The 13,581-nt window shown below is 44.6% G+C and overlaps 1 protein-coding gene across 4 annotated transcripts in view; it reads left to right on the plus strand.

The window, feature by feature from the left end:
* The first annotated feature begins 2,641 nt into the window (after positions 1 to 2,641).
* Positions 2,642 to 13,581, plus strand: part of KANSL1 (KAT8 regulatory NSL complex subunit 1) — a 156,412-nt gene continuing 145,472 nt past the window's right edge. For 2 of the 4 annotated variants that reach the window (XM_073325619.1, XM_073325618.1), the window contains exon 1: positions 2,643 to 3,139. The gene's annotated coding sequence lies outside the window, so the exon portion shown is untranslated. Of the gene's footprint in view, positions 3,140 to 13,581 lie in introns of all 4 variants that reach the window. The other 2 variants (XM_073325617.1, XM_073325620.1) reach the window with 2 other exon arrangements.

Consider the following 13,581-nt stretch of genomic DNA (forward strand, 5'->3'; position numbering starts at 1 on the left):
ATAGTACAACTAGCTTATCAGTTGTCTACCTATTTTTTCCTGGAAGACACTATAGGGACAAGACCTGAATATCATGTAAAAACAAGCAGGGATTTAAAAATAAAAAAGGCTTTCCTTGGACATAACCTGTAAAAGGATGGGGATGGGAGGGAAAATCCATTTCCCCCCCCCTTGGATCATATTTAAGGAGTTAAACACAAAGGCCTCATTCCTTCAATCAGAGCCACATGGGCCCTTGCACCTACGTGGAGCCTCAATGAAGTCATTGGGACTCCATGCGGGCAGAAGTGTGCACCTGTGTGGATCTGATTAAAGTAATAAGGCCCAAAGGATTAGCCAGTTTCTGAACCTAATATTTTATTAAAATATCAGACGTGGTAGATGCTGTACAAAAATATAGGAAGCCAGAGTCTCTGCCCTGAAGCATATAGACTTTTTATAAAGACAGAGCAGACAAAAGGTGTGTGTGGGGGAGGAAACAACGCATAAAGAAAATATTCTGGGTGATAAATATGGTATTTAAGAAACATGTCATTTAAACTATATAACACTCTCCCCAGCTGACCCTCTAGTGAGGTTGTTTTTAAAATAAACTTCTTTAATATTTACTAATTTTAGCTTTTGTTCCCTTTTCTATTTTTTAACCATGCCTTTTGAAAATGTTGTTTTCCTGTTTTTGTTAACTATTGCCTTTCTTCTAAGTTTAATATTATGCCCTTTTCTATTTTTTTAAATGTATCACCCTCACCCCCACTAATATATACACACACACACACTGATGTGACAAAGTGATATTGTACAAATTCTGTTCTATAGAAATCTCCCTCCCTTCCCTTAAATAGGAAACTGTTTAAATAAGCTTTGAATAATATCTCACCAAAAAAAATAAATCTCTAATATGCCTTTCAGGACTGCTGCACTTATTTTTGCAGAACGAAGTAAGAAGGGTTTTATTGCAGTAGCTGCATTTTTGCCTGCTGTGCAATTTTTAAGGTAGTTGTATAGTGTTGTTTCCTATTGTATGTGTTTACTTTCAATCAAGATAAAAACTGATCATTTAGTAGCTATATTTTGATGTGATTAAGGTTCAACTGATGTGTATTTGAATTAGCATCTGTACAGCACACCAGCCTTTGCTTGAAATTGCTTAGCTCACTTTTATACCAACAGAAAACACAGTATTGAACTAAGACACCTCAGCAACATTTATAAGATGCACTATTTTTGAGCTTCTGTATTACTATAGGAAACAATTGTTACACACTGCAGGTCTTCTGTGGTGGCTTTTTTTTTTAATGACTTCTGTTCTACAATGCTTAATGATTTAGTCACAGGGCACATGTTGCCATGTCCGAATATTTTGATAAGGTTATGTCATTACATGCTGATGCACCAGCATAGCAGCATGATGTTGTGATACCTGGAGTTCATCCCTGCAGAGACAGGTGGTCATATTAGTAGATTCGTTTAGGGTGTTTTAAAACATTAAGACAGGTTTCAGAGTAGCAGCCGTGTTAGTCTGTATCCGCAAAAAGAAAAGGAGAACTTGGGGCACCTTAGAGACTAATAAATTTATTTGAGCATAAGCTTTGGTGAGCTACAGCTCACTTTGCTCATGAAAGCTTATGCTCTAATAAATTTGTTAGTCTCTAAGGTGCCCCAAGTCCTCCTTTTCTTAAAACATTAAGGCTGTGACCCCGAACTTAGCTGAAAACTGCAAGTTCAATTTCTTGTTCCAAGCAGTATCTCAACACTGTATGTACAGTAGTACCACATTGGCCTTGCCATAGTCCTCCTTTGGAGGAAGAATTTCTTTTGGGCTGGATTAAGAGTCTTTAAAAATCTCACTCTTGTTGGTGCATATTTTTGGTGAATGCTTGACTGAGTCGTTAGAGTCCCTGGTGCCAAGAGTGCATGCTGTGTGTCTCTGGGACTGTGTGTGTGTACCTACAGGGTGGGCTACCCTGGGACTGTTCTAGCTGAGCTTGCAAAGAACGGATGCCTTAAGAGAGCATGGGGTTACGAGAGGACTACACTTCCCAGCACGCTCTGCGTCACCTGCAGACCCGCCCCTGCTTAGGGCTGCTGTTCTGAACAGGGCGGGCATGCGGCGCATGCGGAGTAAAATAACAAAACCCTGTTGGAGGCCCGCCCTCTGGCGGCCAGCGGGTGCGCTACAGGGGAGCAGCTGCTGGCGCTGCGGCGTCAGTGGCGCCTGACTGCACCAGCAGGACAATAGGCAGCTGGGCTCTGCGGGCCCAGGGCCAGGCCGGGCCCGGGCCGTACAGGGCCTGGCTCCCCGGGCCGGGGCCGGCGAGAGGGGCCACCCAGGGCCCGGGCCCAGTACTGTGATCCGCAAACACTCCCCGGGTTCGTTCCTCGGTGCACGGGCCGGGGAGCCGCCTGAGCCCCGCCAGTACCCGCCCCACGGGCCGGAGCCGCTGCTCCCCGCCCGGCCTGGCTGATGCGTGGCCGGCGCCGCAGTGCTGCGCGCGGCGGCCGCCGGCCGCTTCGCTCGGGAGCGCGCTGCCCGCGCCCTCCGGCCGGCGGCTCTGCGGGGCCCCCTGGCTGCGGGCGGGCGGGCGGGCGCAGTGCGCTGGGCGGCCGGCGGGGGCGCTGCGCCTCCCCTCCCTTCCCCCGCCCGGTGCATTCTCCGATTAAAGGGAGGGGGAGGGCAGAGAAGGAGCCTGGCCGCCATTTTCCGAGCAGCGCCGCCGCCGCTCTCACCCGGAGCGGGGGGGAAGCACCGCCGCGCTCGCTCCGCCGCCGCCCCGCGGGCGGAGAGCGACGCCGAGCGCCCGGCCCAGCGCCCGCGGACCGGCGGGGACCCGCAGCCGGCGGCTCTAGGGCGCTCCCCGAGCCGGGGGTGGGGGGGCAGCTTCTCCCCCCGCCCCAGCCCGGGCTGCAGCCGCCGCCGCTCTGCACCCGGGAAGGGAGAAAGAGAAGAGCCCCGTCCCCCGCCGCCGGGGAAGACCGAGCGGGCCCGAGCCGGGGGGGGAGCCGGGGCTGGCGCCGGGGCTGGCGGTGCCTGTGCCGGCTGCGGCTCCGCTTCTCCCCTCGGTCGGCGCTTGTTTGCAAACTGCGCCCATTTTGTGCGGGGCTGAATCCGCCCGGACTGTGCTCTCGGCTCCATCACGTGGTAGGTGCCGCTGCCGCCCCGCTCCCTCGCCCCTCCGCCCGCTGCCCTTCTCCCTCCCTCCCGCGCTCCCTCCCTCCCTCCCGCTGCCCCTTTGTTACTGCAACTACCGCCGGCCCCGCGGAGCCAGGCAACTTTAAATGGCTCCTGCTCCCTCTGCGCGGCTCCCGCCGCGTGCATGGGCGGGGAGGGGGAGAAAGGGGGGCTCGCTTCCACCTTCACCGTCTGCGACCGCGGCTGCCTCGGTGCCCGGCGCCGCCGCCTCCGAACGTGTCTGATGTGGGTTTCTGCCAGCCCCGGCCTCAGCCCGAACTTCTCTGCCCGGCTGCTGGCGGCCCGCCCGCCCGGCGCCAGGCACGGCCGGGCCCGGGGCTCCTGGGAGCGTGTGTCGGGTAAAGCGCTCGGGGTCACGGTGGCGGAGCATGTGGGGGAGAGCAGGGGCCTGACTTTGTTTTCGCTGCGGGGCTTGGTGCCTTCCTGGGGGAAGCGGCTGTATTTTGGTCTGCTCGGGCTGAGCCCCGCCTGTTAAATCTCCCCCTGTAGGTAGCTCTCCTTGTGCTAATGTCTCTGTGTGTTTCGACTCCCTCCCCGAGTGCGTGTGGCCAGCAAAGTACTGCGGATCCATTGCGTGGAGGTGGTGGGGGCGCTGGGGAGGAGGTTGGGTTGATGGCGCCACTTTAAATTGAAATCTTGCGCCAGGGCTGGAGCTTTTTGTGGCTTGTTTATAAACTTGAACGATCGCGTATGGAAGGTTTCTAGGCCGGTTTTTGGAATGCGGCGGACCCAAAAGTTCCAGTGTCGAGTCCTGCATTGCCGCCCCCAGTGCCATTCACACTCCCCGCCCGTGTGTGTTGCCATCTCGGTCACGTGGCTGGCAGTCATTGTGGTGTGTTGCTGCTTGTATGGTATGTAATGCTCGATCCTAGCCTTAGTCTGCAGTCTGTTTTCTCAAAAACAAAGAAGCCAATCCAAAGCTATCCCTTTTGGAAGAGACCAAAGGGTGATATGGGTGTTTACTTTAAAATTCCGGTTTTGTTTTTGTTTTGTTTCCCCCTTTTGATCTTAAACAGAAGAAAGTTGCATAATCTTCACCTTGCATAATTTTGCGTGAGGAGCTTGCCCCTTCACAATAACATTTAGGGCTAAGTGCAACGTTAAGTATGAAAAGTAGTAGTGGGGCATGTGTGTAAATGTCTGTCACCTTCTCATGGTTTTAAATGCAGTAATTGATTTATTTGTAAAAGCTTTGTGTACAGGCCTTCCCTTCTGCCCATTTGGGATCTGCAGCAGTCTATGTTCTGACATGGGTTTGATCAGCCAAACCAGTTGAAAGTTTGGTGTGTGTGTGGTTATTTTAATTTTGGATTGGTGAAAATTTTTTTTCCCCTCTAAGTAGTAGCATATAAGTGTGTTCACATTTTTAAAGACTATTCTGTTCTTGCATGTCTGTTATGATAAGAGGGTTAGAGCATTTCTGGTGCTCGGTTACAAAGAATTTGACTACCGTTAGATTTGCTTAGGATCTTTTTAAAGGCACATCTTTGTATCTTCCGTAACAAATTTTCCCATTCATGTTTGTACAAAAAATTAGGAAATTTTTTTTTTTTTTTTTTTGTAGAGCACAGTCTCTCCTGCTAATAAAGTTTGTTGTTTTAAAATTTGGCCTGTATGTTTATATAGGATCCTATAAACGCCACCAGTCTGAGTGGCAAACAGAATTGTAATTTTCCGTAAAACTGACCATGGTACGTGAGGAATTGCTGTGTGTTAGTTTGGATTTTTTTGTTTGACCACTTTATTTTGAACAGTTTGGGCCATTTTCTTGCTAGCAGTTACATCATGTCATGTGATGTGTGCTATGATGTGTATTTCTAAAAATAAGACAAGGTAAAAAGCCCATCCTCAGGGAAGTTAAAATGTGTTGTGAAATTGGGAAAGTACTTTAGTCATAACACTCTTTGACTAGTAATAAACTATTTTTTTTTTCTGGAGAATCCAGTTGATGTACTAGTATAAATTAAACACACCCACTTACCCTTTAATTTCTTGAATTCAGATTATGAAGGGAATCTGATTTTTTTCTCTTCTGAATAACTACCTTTTAAAAGTTTTTAAAATACAACCCACCATTGTTTTCAGAAGGGAATGTATAATGCCAGTTACCCTTTGTGTATATTCTCCCCTTAAGCTCTCCCATACAGCATGGGAAAGGTATTATGGGTAGTGAGATGCCTTTTAGATTTTTAACCACAAATTTCATAACTTAAATATGAAATGATGTTGACCTCTTTGACTTAGAATAGTTGCCTGACTTGATTGTGGGACTTCTTAAGGTAAACTACTGGCAAAGCCTAATTTGGGAGAAGGGGCTGGGGGAATTTTTTTCCTTAACTGTACCATCTCAGTGGGATCACTGTACATCCATATTAGGCCCTGTCTACGCTGCAAACTAAGTCCATATTGTGGACTTAATCACAACGCGGTTAAAGGTGACCTGGAAAAGGGGGAAGGATGGCAGTCTTATGTACTCTCATGCTTCTTTTATTATGTATAAAGAATGCCAAAAAGGTGAGAGCTTTGTTATTGTTGTGGTTTCTGTAATGCTTTTTCAACACTAAATGCAAGCGAAGTCCACCCTGGAAGATTACGGTGACTGGAGAATATCACAAAAGTTGAGTAAAAGCTGAACAATTTTTGTGAAGGAGAAGTGACTTTAATCACCGTTTTAAAACTGGTTTTCTTAACACACATAATTCCAACACCCAATGAACACTTTGTTCAAAGCATGTCTCTGGAGTTTCAACACCTTATTCTTTTAGTTAAGAGAACTGACAAAACATATGCTTTGTGTCCCCAAGTAGTTCACCAGCGAAGCCCGGGAGGATCAGGCTTGATGTTTTAATAAGGTAAATAAGGAATAAAAATATATTTAGGCATTTTTCATGCATGCATCCTAAAGGCAGGTGGATAATGGAAGTCACATCAATTTTGCAGGGATTATGCCTTGCACTCTTTTCTCTTTTATTAGAAAGTTTTCAGAAGAGATTTAGAACTAACTTCTATTGAAGGTGTGCAAATTAAGTGTTTTCTTATCCTGTATTTCAGTGCTGTCTTATCTTCCACGCTTCTTTTTTTTTTTTTTTTTTTTTTTAAAAATCAAACCCCGTGTGGCTAAGCGATTGGGACAGTCTGTTGCATCAGCTGGACCTTAGATGACAAACTATCGTTAATTTAACTTTTTTTCTGGATATCAGGTAATGTGCTGGCTCGAACAAATAATACGTAAGAGTTTCTGTGTATGGTTCTTTATGTTCAGAGTGTTTGTAGTCTCTCTCTCAACACTTGGATGATCAGAATGGCAGGTGATCTGTGAAGTACAATTTCCTTTGTTGTGTTTTATAAATAACATTTCCCCAGTCATAAAGTCTTCAAATGCTCTCTGTGTATCTGGAATGCATGTCCAAAAACTTTTATTAGAGTTCTTCTCCTCCCCGAAAAGAAAATCCTCTCCAGACTCCTGTACTATTTTTCGGCTGTATGGTTAAGGATGTAATTTTGAACTGCTTTGTTATACAAAGGCTTCCTGTCTCTTCTCAGTTGGACAAAGAGTTGCCACACAACAGGGTCCTGGTGATGCAGTTGCTTAGTGTCTTATGCCATGAGTATATTCTCTTCAAGGTACATTCAAACTGAGACTTTAGGGTGGGGGACAGTGCAAGTAGCTTAGTGCAAAACTGTTCAGACTCCAAGAAGAGATGGAAAATATAACTTCTTGTACCTTGCTTCTCGGCAAGCTATAATTTAAGTTAAAGAATGAAAGCAGAAAATAAAATAGAAGTTCTGATGGTCAAGGAGATCTAAGTCTAAAGAGTGGAGCTTGGGCACTGCTCTGTGTGAATCCAGGATGAAAACATCTTTCTTTTTTACATGAACAAGAAAAAGCACAGATTGGAAAAAGAATAGCTGAAACAAATCTAGAGAGAGGAAAGGGTACTTTTACAGGTCTGTTCAGACCTGTTTGACCATATCTTTGTCAGCTCCTCAGTTTAGACTTGTTGCTGCAGAATTACTTTTCTCTCTCCACCAGCTCTGTGAAGTGTTGAGGGTGGTGAAAAGTGTTTTGTTTAAAATAGCTTTATTGAAATCAGTTTCTTTACTGAAAGCTGATCCAGACTTTAGTCAAGCTAGTAGCATGAAGTCTGTTATGAACACTATGCTAAGTTGTACCAAACTTCATTGAGTTCCCTTCATGATTTTTATGCCCTCTTATTGAGCCCTGCAGTGACATAATGAAGCAATGAATATGAATGGAAAAGTTCTGTTCAACTGTCTTTTTATTTCTCTGCCTTAGGAATGAAAAGTGACAAACCAGTTACCACATGGTAACTCTGGCTTAAGTTCCTTTTATTAGAAGAAAGTGCTCAGCATCCTAGCCCTGGAATTTACTTCATGGTGGTGTTGGATGCTGTGATGATGACCCCCTGAATTGCTCTCTTTGGTGTGAGATCCTGAGCAGTTATTAAAGCTGAGACCTATTGTCTGGCAGCAGTTTGCTAAATTAAAGCTTTTGGCTCATGGTTAGGATAATGGGTGTACTGGATTATTGATTCATTATAGAATAAGACACTTAAATGATCAAAGAGAGGTTGTATAGTTCAGTGGATTGAGCATGGGGCTAGGAGCCTGTGTGTTCTAGTCTCTCTGCCACTAATTTTCCATGTGACCTAAGGTAAGTGCCTTAAACTGTTTCCTCACTGGTAAAATGATGAAAATATGGAACCCCCTCCCAGGGGTGTCAAGGTTTAGTTAGTTAATGTTTGTATAGTGCTTTGAAATGTAAAGTGTTCTATGACAGTGACACATTTTGGCAAAATATTGAAAGTTAATGTTAACATTGTGTGTGACCCTAGCACTTCCTCAAAAGAGCATGAATTAAAGGGGGTGTTTCTTTAGCTGCAGCAATAGAATGTGTACAACAAATCTGAATATATTTTAAACATTAATAGACTTTTTGTTCCTTGTTTCAGAGTAGCAACCATGTTAGTCTGTATTCGCAAAAAGAAAAGGAGTACTTGTGGCACCTTAGAGACTAACACCTAGTTACCTTATCTAAGTCCTGAGTTCAAGACTGTATTTCTTTGGCAGGTTGCACAGGATGTACCTAAAATACAGGAAAGCTCTGTGCATTGTGGGTTTGTGGTGGAGTCTTCTATGGTAGGGGGAATGCCAGTCTTTCCAGTCTTGTAAATATAAGAAGAGCTGAGTTTTCAGATATTTTGTTTATACTTAAAGCATTTTTTATGAACATTCCGTTTGCTTACATTTCACATTTTGCTTTTCCATTTGACATTTGAATGCATCTTTGCTCTGAAGAGTGATTCCCTCATCCCTTTTGTTTAAAAAGGATAATGTTGGGGATTCCATATCCGAGACTTCATATTAAACTAGGTCATTTTGCAAGTAAAAGTTAATTCTTGTACATAGCTGCCAGACTGCAAACTTCCTCTGGGAAGTGGTAGTCAAGCTTGCTTTTTCCTTTTTGTACGTCTTTTTGTCTGTGTAATTAACTTTGTGTAGACCAAATTATGGCATCAGTGACTCCTGTGCAAGCCCTGTTGAGTACAGAGGGGGTTAGACCGATATAACAGATGATGCCATTTGAAGACCGGAGCGGTCATAGGTGCCATTAAGAACATAATCTGTTTTTTAATATCAGTATTACTAGTTATGCTTGAATAGGAAAGAGGCTAGGTTGACTTTCAGATTCAAGAGTTCATTTGCAGGCTTGATTCCTTTTATGTGTAAACTGAGTGTACACTGTCTTGAATCATTGAGGCTCCACAATCCAATTATTAGTCACTCTTTAATATTAAATTCTTTCATGGAAGGTTATAAAACACTCAATCTCAACAGTCATTCGAAGACACTGGTCCTTTAAATGTGGATAAGGGATGTTGTATGCATATTAAGTGTCTTGGTTCATGCATAGATATCTACGTCCTTTAATATCTTGACTGTCATAAATCTTTGGGAGATCTGAGACTTTTAAAACTGTATCATTTTATTATAGGCAAACTGCTTGCCATGCTGTGTGTGATGGTACAACTAGTCCATCATCCTATGTTTTGTCACATTGTTTTCTTAATTAAAGCTTTTTGAGAGTTATACTTGTAGGAAAAAGGCTTCTAAATTGGTAATCATCTTCTTTTCCAATTAAAGAATGTTGAAAGATGACAAGATATTCTTTCCTTCTTTTTAGAAAAGAACCCTCCCCCCAGAGAAAAAAAAGGGGGGGGGAAGTATATCTAGAGTTCAGGACTGAGGGCTTCTTTTAGGAAAGAAGTCCTAGCATACACGTTTTTTAAAGGCCTACTTCTAGGCCAGGGTGGCCAACTTGAGCCTGAGAAGGAGCCAGAATTTACTAGTGTACATTTCCAAAGAGCCACAGTAATATGTCAGCAGCACTCCCAGAGCCTCCCACCCGCTGATCAGTGCCTCCCCCTTCCTCCCCATCAGCTATTTCGTGGCATGCAGGAGGCTGGGGGGGAAGACGTGAGGGCATGGCAGGCTCAGGGGAGGGGTGGGAAGGGGAGGAGTGGAGACCAGGCCTGTGGCAGAGCCAGGTATTGAGCAGTGAGCACCCCACCCCCCATACATTGGAAAGTTGGCACCTGTAGCTCTAGCCCCGGAGTTGGTGCCTAGACAAGGAGCCGCATGCGGCTCCACAGCCACAGGTCGGCCACCCCTGTTCTAGACCTTTGAGTTTGAGGCTTAGGTTGTATGCTCGCAGTCACTGGTTTGAATAGCTCTTCTATTCGCATATTTTACAAAATATTACAGTCTTTAATCACATAGTGCAATCAACCTTATGTGTGCCTATAATCTAACCTATGTGTTTTTTTTCCTGGCTACATTTAATATCACTTCTCAAAATGGGTTTTTTTTTCCCCCTTTCAGAATTACTTTCTTCAGTATTAATATTTAAACATTGCCATAAATATGGACTGCTGTAGACAAATAGGACTGGTTCCTGCTCTGAGAAGCCTACAGTTAGCTTGTGCATAACATGGGCCCCCAAGAAGTTGTGAGGTACGGGGGGAAGCAAGAGAGTTTATGTAGCTAATGAATGTGAGGTTATTTGATTATAATGTATGTGTTGTGCTCCTGTGCATGTAAACTTCTTAGTCAACAGATATTGCTAGGCTTAAGCTTTTGTTTGGGCATACTGGGAAATCTTGGCTTTCCAACACTGACTCCCATTCCCAAGTAAAGTAAGTGGATTTTGAAGGGTAGAGGAAGATTTCCTGGTGAAGAAGTTAAGGAGTAATATGGGAAAAAATGGAGGCACCTTGTGGAAGGAGGCATCAGACTGAGCCTGAAGGCTAGTGGCGTTTGCATGTGGTTGGACAGAAGATGAGGCCAGGCAGGAAGAGGTGCAAGTGAAGACCCTGAGTTTAAAATTTTGATACAGGAGCTGCAAATCCATCTGAGGGCTTCTAGTGTGATGATGGATATGGCAGGGAAGGAAGATGACTTTGGCAGCAGAGTACTGAATACACGAGAGAGGGATTGTAAAGTAAAAATCAAGTAAACCAAGTAGGAAGAGGTCGCAGTAGTCTAGATACCAGGTTACCAAGGTGTGGATCAGGGTCTTGATGAATTGAAAGGTGCAGATTTTAGAAATGTATAGAGGAAGGACTTGAGGCTTGTCTACACTTAAAACACACTTTTTAGTGAAGACACCTACCTATGCCAACGGGAGGGGTTCTGTTGGTATAGATCAGTGATTCTCAAACTTTGGTATTGGTGATCCCTTTCACACAGCAAGTCTGAGTGCAATCGCCCCCCCCCCCCCTAAATTTAAAACACCTTTTTTTTTGGTTAAATATTTAACACTATGTATTATAAATGCTGGAGGGTGAAGCATGGTTTGGTAGTGGAGGCTGACAGCTTGCGACGACCCCCCCCCCCATGTAATAACCTCGTGACCCCTGAGGGGTAATGACCCCCAGTTTGAGAACTCCTGGCATAGATGCTCCTCCATCATCCTAGCACTGTCTACATGGGGGGTTAGGTCAGTTTAACTTTATCACTTTGGGTGTGGATTTGTCACATCCCTAAGTGATGTAGTTACACCAATTTAATGTCCTGGTGTAGACCAGGCCTTAGTGGGATCCTGGATATATGGGAGGGGGGAGAGCAAAGGGAGGAGTCAAAGACTTTACCAAGGTTATGAGTCTTGGTAGAAAATACCACTCACGTCTACATGATGAAGGGTGGGGAGAGAGGAATTTGTTTCAGCTATGTAGGATTTGAGGCTGGGGTGGATCATATAGGAAGAGTTGTTTGTAAGATAGTTGCAGGATTGGAGAGAGGTGGTGATTCAAGTCATTAGAGAAGATCAGTAACCAAAAAAACCCAACTTCATTAACAGAGTTAAAGTTGCCCCGTGGTATCTTATGCCCTTCCAGAACATTGAGCTCCGCTGAGCACAAACCTCTGAAAACCAGGAAACAAAGGACATAATTTGAAGGGGGAACAAAAATGGGGTGGGGGAGGTATATGGAAGTTTGGGGAAGCAGAGCTTGAAGTCCCCCTATATTCCCCATTTTACAGCTGTGGCTCCCTCCTTTGCTCCTCCACTCTCCTGCACTGCTCTAATCTCCTCTTCTTCCCCCCAAGTTCTGCTGCTTTGAGAGAAAAGGTGAGGCTGGAGACCCTTTGCCACTGCTGGTAGCAGCATGGATAAGGTGGGGTATTCTGGGTTCCTTTTCCTTGTTTGGGGAGCAGTGGAGACATGGGGCAAAACTTACGAAAAGAGCCTCTGCAGAATGCAGGCAGAGAGCAAGGTATGTACGCAAGGACAGATTATCTCTCTGAAAATTGCCAAAGGGTAAGGCTCAGATTCACAGAGTTTGAGTGCAACTCAGGTTCAGTGACCCCAGCATATTGCTTTGAGCCTCCCAATTTCTGTGACAACAGATACCCACTGGGGCCTCAACAGTAGTCTTGCTGCATGTGCACATATTGCTCTTTTAGTCCAAGTTGTGCCAACCTGGAGTTACAAACTTTTTCAATATTGCTTCCCCAAAAGGTCAGTGGCTGCAGTGCACTAACTTAGAAAAACGTCAAGGGGGATAGCAGTTTGGGGAGGATTAGAGCCATACATTGGAGCCCAGGTGTATGCAAAACCTCCCCGTGTCTTGTGAACAGCTGACTTTTTAGGGGAACTCAGGAACCCCTGCTCGAACCTGGACTACTTACTTATGCCACACCACCATGAGTCACAGCAAACTTCAAGATATTGAGTCACCATGTGAATTTTAGAGTACTTGGTGTAGAATCGTAGGACTGGAAGGGACTTTGAAAGGTCATCTAGTCCAGTCCCCTGCACTCATGGCAGGACTAAGTATTATCTAGACCATTCCTGATGGGTGTTTGTCTAACCTGCTCTTAAAAATCTCTAATGATGGAGATTCTATGACCTCCCTAGGCAGTTTATTCCAGTGCTTAACCACCCTGATGGGAAGTTTTTCCTAACGTCCAACCTAAACCTCCCTTGCTGCAATTTAAGCCCATTGCTTCTTGTCCTATCCTCAGAAGTTAAGGAGAACAATTTCCCCCCCTCCTCCTTGTAACAATGTTTTACGTACTTGAAAACTTTTATCATGTCCTCCCCCTCAGTCTTCTCTTCTCCAGACTAAACAAACCCAGTTTTTTCAATCTTCCCTCGTAGGTCATGTTTTCTAGACCTTTAATCATTTTTTTTTGTTGTTCTCTGGACTGACTCCAATTTGTTCACATTGTTCCTGAAATGTGGCACCCAGAACTGGACACAATACTCCAGTTGAGGCCTAATCAGCACGGAGTAGAGAGGAATAATTACTTCTCATGTCTTGCTTACAACACTCCTGCTAATACATAATAGTCCACTTTTAAACTGAAAGTGACGTTCAACCTTAACTATAGCAGAGCTGCTGCTATAATGTCCAGGGAGAAAGTGTGGAGGGAATACTTGAGAGCTCTGAGATAATACATACTGCTGCTCTGTGTTGGGAGAAGTAGTTCACTAACTCGGTTGTATCTTAACAATTACTGCTTTGATATATTGCAAAATCTAAGCCGTATATTCTGCTGACAACAAAGTGGATGAAGATTGTTTTTAAAAATGAATTTGTTCCTTAATGGTTCTTTCAGTTGTCTATATAATACTAGTAATGTGACTCGGTGGCAGAGAAACCGTGATATCTGCAACCTGGACTACTAAGAATTGTACCCTCTGCAGGCCAAAAAATTGGCCTTCTGAAGGAGACAAGAAGATTGCAATGTATAAAGGTCTTGGTTGTTTTTTTTTTGTTTTTGTTTTGTTTTTTAAAATGTGGCTAATTTGGGCCATATCTAGTCTTCCCTGGAATACATGGGAGGGCTTGAGAACTATTAGGATT

This window comes from Lepidochelys kempii, chromosome 27, assembly GCF_965140265.1.
Source record: "Lepidochelys kempii isolate rLepKem1 chromosome 27, rLepKem1.hap2, whole genome shotgun sequence".
Taxonomy (NCBI): domain Eukaryota; kingdom Metazoa; phylum Chordata; order Testudines; family Cheloniidae; genus Lepidochelys; species Lepidochelys kempii.